This window comes from Chrysochloris asiatica, unplaced genomic scaffold (assembly GCF_000296735.1).
Source record: "Chrysochloris asiatica unplaced genomic scaffold, ChrAsi1.0 scaffold00083, whole genome shotgun sequence".
Taxonomy (NCBI): Eukaryota; Metazoa; Chordata; class Mammalia; order Afrosoricida; family Chrysochloridae; genus Chrysochloris; species Chrysochloris asiatica.
This window is the reverse complement of record NW_006408601.1, coordinates 13,015,285-13,021,485: the sequence shown is the minus strand read 5'-3', so window position 1 is coordinate 13,021,485 and position 6,201 is coordinate 13,015,285. Positions and strand designations below refer to the sequence as shown.

The window sequence follows — 6,201 nt, the reverse complement described above, 5'->3', positions numbered from 1 at the left end:
TTGGCCCAGGATCGGACATTGTTTCGTTCTGCTGTGCATGGGGTCGCTATGAGTCGGTTCCAACTCGATGGCACCTGACAACAACAACAACAACAAGTGTCTACTGCATTGGTTTTATGGTGCCCTACCATTGAAAACCTTCTTGACTGACTTTACACAAGAGAATCAGTCTCTTACTAGTTGAACCTTTTTACTTTTGTCTCTGGAGCCATCCTTTTTGTCTTTCTATTCTTCCAAACAAATTATTTCCAAATTCTTCTAAAAAGAAAATCTGTCAACTCTCATCTCTAGTATGGAAAGTCTCTGATTTACATCTTCAAACCATCTCTAACGCAACTTCATATACACATTCTCTGTTACCTATGGATTAGCTAATCTCAGAACTTTCTTCACCTCAAATTCTTATGCCAAATCTTTATATACTTTATATCTTCTTAGATATTAAACTAATTTTTCTTCTCAGTTGTCATCCCACATATTCAATTTTAAAAAGACAAGCTTTACAATAACCTACATATCTTTATATGACCTGTCTACTCTTCTTTGGATTCATCCAGTATTCTCCCTCATGCTTATTCAGATAATCACAGTGGTCTCTTAGATATTCCTCAAGTACGGAGGCATGCTCTGCCCTAGACTGTCCCCTAGATATGGAACAGTATGGCTTAGTCCTGGTGTGGTGTGTAGGATAAGCACTCAACTGCAAGGTCGGCAGTTCAAACTCACCAGCCCCTCTTTGGAAACCCTATACAGGGTCACTTTAAGTTGGAACTGACTCAATGGAACTTAACAACAAAAACAATTCTCTTATCAGCATTATAGTCTTACTCAAACATCCATGTCTTCATTGGGCTTTTCACTGACCACCATAATTAAAGCAATGACCACTACTTACCCACTTCCAATGTTCCCTATCAAACATCTTGTTATATTATTTCCTTTGCACTTAGTGTCATCTAACAGAATTTATATTTTATATATGTATCTTGTTTATTAAAGGAGTTCTGGTAGCACATTGGTTATGGGTCAGGCTGCTAATCTCAAGGTCAGCAGTTTAAAACTACCAGTGGTTCCATGGGAGAAAGATGAGGCTTTCTGCTCCTGTAAGATTTTCAGGGTCACTAGGAGTCAGAACTAACTTCACAGCACATAACCAACACCACCACCACATTATTTATTTGACGGCACGGGAATCATATTGACAACATCTGTGGGAAGAGATGGTGGAAAAACTCAATAAGGCTAGGAACAACTGTGGAACAGATCCCCAATTGCACATATGAAAGTTCAGGCTAAAGCTAAAGAAAATTAAGTATTGTTGTTAAGTGCTATCAAGTTGGTTTCCAAGGCTATAAGTCTTATGTGAGCAGAAAGCCTCATTTTGCTCCCTACTGGTAGGTTTGAACCACTGACTTGTGGTTCAAACTGACCTTATGGATCAGCAAACCATACCAGGACTCCCAAAATAAGTATATGAGAGCCAGCATATGACATTGATATATCCGAACTGAATTTAGAGACTGTCTCAAGAACAGATTTGATGCATTAGACAACAATGACCAAAGATCCAGAAGAGGTATTGGATCACATCAAAACATCTTACAGGAAGAAAGCAAAAGATCACAAAAAGACAAGTAAGAGACCTTGAACATATCCCACATGAAGTTAGAAATCATCTCAAGAACAGATTTGATGAATTAGATAAGAAAGAAACAAAAAAAGACCAAAAATAGATGTCAGGAGGACTCTGAAAATTTTGCTCTTGCAGAGATAGAATGAAGGATATCATTGTTGACATCAGATAGATCTTGGCTGAAATCAGAGAATACCAGAAAGATGATTACCTGTGCTTTACTGACTACACAAAAGCTTCCAATTGGGTGGATCATGACAAGTCATGGACAACAGTGCACTAAATGAGCATTCCAGATCACCTAATTGCACTCATGGGAATCTATACCTAGGCCAAGAGGCAGTTGTTCAAAAAGAATAAGGAACACTGAATTGCTTGAAATTTGGAAAGTTGTGTGCAGACATTTGTATTCTTTCTCCATACTTATTCAATCTGTATGCTGAGCAAATAATTTGAGAAACTGGATTATATGAAGAAGAACGTGGTATCATGATTGGAGGGAGACTCTTTACCAACCTGCAATATGCAGATGATACAACATTGCTTGCTGAAAGCCAAGAGGACTTAAAATACTGTTGAATATCAAACACCACTGCCTTCAGTATGGGTTGCACCTCAATGTAAAGTAAACAAAAATCCTCACCACGGGACAAACACACAACATCCATATAAATGGAGAAACAATTTATGTTGTCAAAGACTTCCTTTTGTTCGATCAACCATCAACACTTAAGGAAGCAGCAGCCAAGAAATCAAATGATGTATTGCATTAGTCTGATCTGCTGCTAAACACCTCTCTAAAGTATTTAAGGCCAAAGATGTGAATTTGAGGACTAAGGTAAACCTGACCCAAGCCATGGTATTTTCAATAACCTCACATGCATGTAAAAATTGGAAAACGAATAAAGAAGACTAGAAGAATTGATGCATTTGAGTTATGGTGTTGGAGGAGAATATTCAAAGTACCATGAACAGTTAAAAGAACAAGCAAATCTGTGTTGGAAGAAGTACAGCCTGTATGCTCCTGAGAAGCCAGGATGGCCACACTTCATCTTTCATACTTTGGACTTGTTATCAGAAGGGACCAGTCCTTAGAGACAGACACCATGCTTGGTAAAATGTGGAGGGTCAGGAAAAAATGAAAGACCCCCCCAATGAAACAGCCTGGCAAAGTGGCAGCAGTAATGGGTGTAAATTTAGCAAGGATTGTGAGGCTGTTACAGTACAGGGCAGTGTTTCATTGTCTTGTGCATAAGGTCATTCTTAGGGCTTGACGACACCTAACAATAACAACAACACAGGTTTTTTGACATAGTCAGCCCATAATCACAGTCTGAAGATCCAATAATTCTGTGATTACATTATATCTTGCTTCTGTAGTACTTACAAATGATCTTCATTATGAAAACCTACAACCAAGGATTCAAAACACAATATCACCTACCCCATTTTGCCGAACAATTTGCCTTTTCTCCTTTCTCTTATTTTTAAACCTTTTACTGTGACTTCAGTAAAGGTTTACAGAGCAGATCATCAGTGTTACATGTGAGAATTCAAACCCATTTTGCTTCCTGTAATTGAATACCTTCCAGTCAATGTAACAGCATTTATCCCGTTTCCTCCCTGTGTTTCTGGTCTCCATTCTTCCTCCTTTCTTATCCCTTCTGAACTTTGCCCTTGAGTAAATGCTGCCCTTTTGTTATAAAATAGTTGATTATTCTGTGTGTGTAGACCTCTCTTGTGTTATACCTATTGTTTTAGTAAAAACTGATGCTAGGACTATTTACCTTAACAAGCACCTTTGTATCTCAAAACTTCTCAGAGCAAAATCGTTGCACACTCTTGAATGACTGTGTTAAGTGTCTACATTGTTGTTGTTGTTGTTAAGTGCCGTGGAGTCCGTTCTGTCTCATAGTGACCCTGTAACAGGGTTTCCAAGGCTGTAAATCTTTACGGGAGCAGAACGCCTCATCTTTCTCCCGCGGAACAGCTGGTAGTTTCGAACTGCTGGCCTTGCAGTTCGCAGCCCGATTCGTAACCACTACGCTACCAGAGCATAGTACATACTAATTTTCATTTCATGCTTTCCCTGCTACCATCATTGTTTGATTTTTGTTTTGTTTTGTTTTCTTTTCTTTGAGTAGGTTACAATTTATAGTGACCTTGTATAGTGTTTTCAAGGAGTGGCTGGTGAGTTTGAGCTGCCAACCTTGTGGTCCAGTGCTTTTCCTACAGTGTCACACCAGGACTCCTATGTTGTTGTTTTTGTTAAGTGGCTTTCAGTGGGTTCCCACTCATAGTGATCCTGGCTAGGGTTTCCAAGGAGTGGCTGGTGAGCTTGAACTGTTGACTTTGAGGTTCAAACCAAATTTGCGGTGCAGTGCATTAACCTTCAGTGTCACAACAGGACTTCTTAATACTCAGTAATTCTGTTGCCCCATTTTTCTTTTACAACCTTCCTGTTCTAGAATACGCTATGTATCTGGATGGCATTTAACAGAACAACAACAACAACAAAATTCAAAAAATTTAAATGTAATGAATCAGAAGAGATTTCTTCCAAAGAATGCTCAAGTTTAATGGGTACAAATCTTTGTATACTAGTGCTGAAATTACTAATAGAAATATGAATATAACAGATTCCCCCCAATTTTTATACATTCATTGCTGTAAAAAGAAAAATAGTGTCATAAAAAATGAAACTTTTAGAATGTGCCCACCCCAGAAGTAATAGAAATACAGATGCTGCTTTGTGAAAATCTTTCCTTCATATGATGTAAATTACTTAATCAAAACAGGGCTAAGTGTCAATTATCATAGTGGACCATTTGAAAAGGCTTGTTGGAAAATTCAGGATGGTAAGCAAATAGGTTTCTGTAGCTAGAATATATTTCTAAAATGCAAAGTTAAAGGGGAAGATTGTAAGAGGGAGTGGCTAGTGCACTGTCCATCAGCTGACTCTGTATACTGTTTTTTTGTAAACTTGAAGTCCTTAGTGTCATTGAGTTGGTTCTGACTCACAGGAACTCTGGGTAAGGTTTCCGAGGACTAGCTGGTAAATTTGGACCACCAAACTTGTGGTTAACAGTCCAGTGCTTATCCTATAGCACTACAGTAAACTACTGAGTCACAATCATTTACTTCTCAATTGGCCGTGGATGGATTATCCATGGGTGCAACAATTTCCTGAGATTATATGTTATCATATTTAAACTGAAGATATGGTTTTGGCATGGTTACAGTCATTTTAATGATAGCTGAATGTGGACTATCTTTTCAAAGGAGCAATGAAGTGTTTGGGTCCCCCACAATAAAAAAATTGGGGGTTTTATTTGAACTTGTTGACCAGTTTGATCCATTTTTAGCAAGTAACATTTCTAAAAATGGTAACATAGGAAATAGGCAACACATTACACATGTCTAAAGCAATGTGTTTACAATTAAACTTATTAAGTGATAAAGTTTGATCAATTATTTTTGGTGAAGGTAGTATAGCCTGGTATTTCAGTTCACATGTGGATTCCATTCCTGATTTTTCTCATACAGCTCAGGTAAACTATTGTTTTAAGATATATGTCTCTAAGAAATGGAAATGCTATTAATTGATTGATTTATCATATTTACTAGCTTAACCAGTGAAAAAATTGCATAACATATACTTCGCAACTTATGTGAAATTCATAAAATTGTTTTTTCTAACTGTAATGACCTGTCCCATGACAAAGCTGCCAATATGTCAGCATGTAAAACACAATTTTATTATGTAATATGCCATTTTCATACAGTGTGCTACATATCCACTTAATCTTGTAGGACTGTTGTCTGGAAGTTTTGTTTCCCTGGTGTTAAGTTACTCTATACATTTTTCTTCTGCCTCTACTCATGGATGGGCAGTTCTTTAAATAGTCTTAAACAATGACCACACATTAAAATGTCTAGTACATGTTGAGGAGCATATGTAGTAACAATGAGTATAATCCTAGAATCATACAATCAGATTCTAGATGCCTTAGGAAAGGTTACTGAAGCTGTAACACAAAAAGGAGAGATCAAAAGTGAAGCTCAAAACAACCAACAAAATGTACCACTAGAATATGTATTTATGATGGTCATGTGAAATAGTAGGAACCCTGGAATCACTAGTAGTCTGTAGTTCCAAACCGCCAGCCTGTCTGAGGAAGAAAACTGTGCAGAGATTTATAGCCCCAGGGAGTTCAATTCTGTCTTTTAAAGTCACTGTGAGTCAAAACTGACTTGATGGCAGTGGGTGGGATGTGGAATAATGCATTACAGCATTTCAACTGGATGTGCCCAGTTAGCCAAGATTCAGATGCAAATTTAAGGAAATGCACAAATCTTTACTAATCATTAACAGCATATTTACATAATAAATGAGAAAACTTTGAAAACACAAAACAACACTACTGCTAAATACCGATTAGCAAGCAGTTCACTATCACAAGAACACTAGAAAGAAACAAACAAATGATTAAAGTGCTTCAGAAGTATCACTTCTGAATTGAGAAATCAATTTCTCATAACTATTTCTCATAACTGTTACTTGAAAA

The 6,201-nt window shown here is 37.4% G+C and overlaps 1 protein-coding gene across 2 annotated transcripts in view; it reads right to left on the bottom strand.

The window, feature by feature from the left end:
• NELL1 (NEL-like 1 (chicken)) overlaps positions 1 to 6,201 on the bottom strand; it is a 1,454,777-nt gene that overhangs the window by 69,337 nt on the left and 1,379,239 nt on the right. The window lies entirely within an intron of this gene.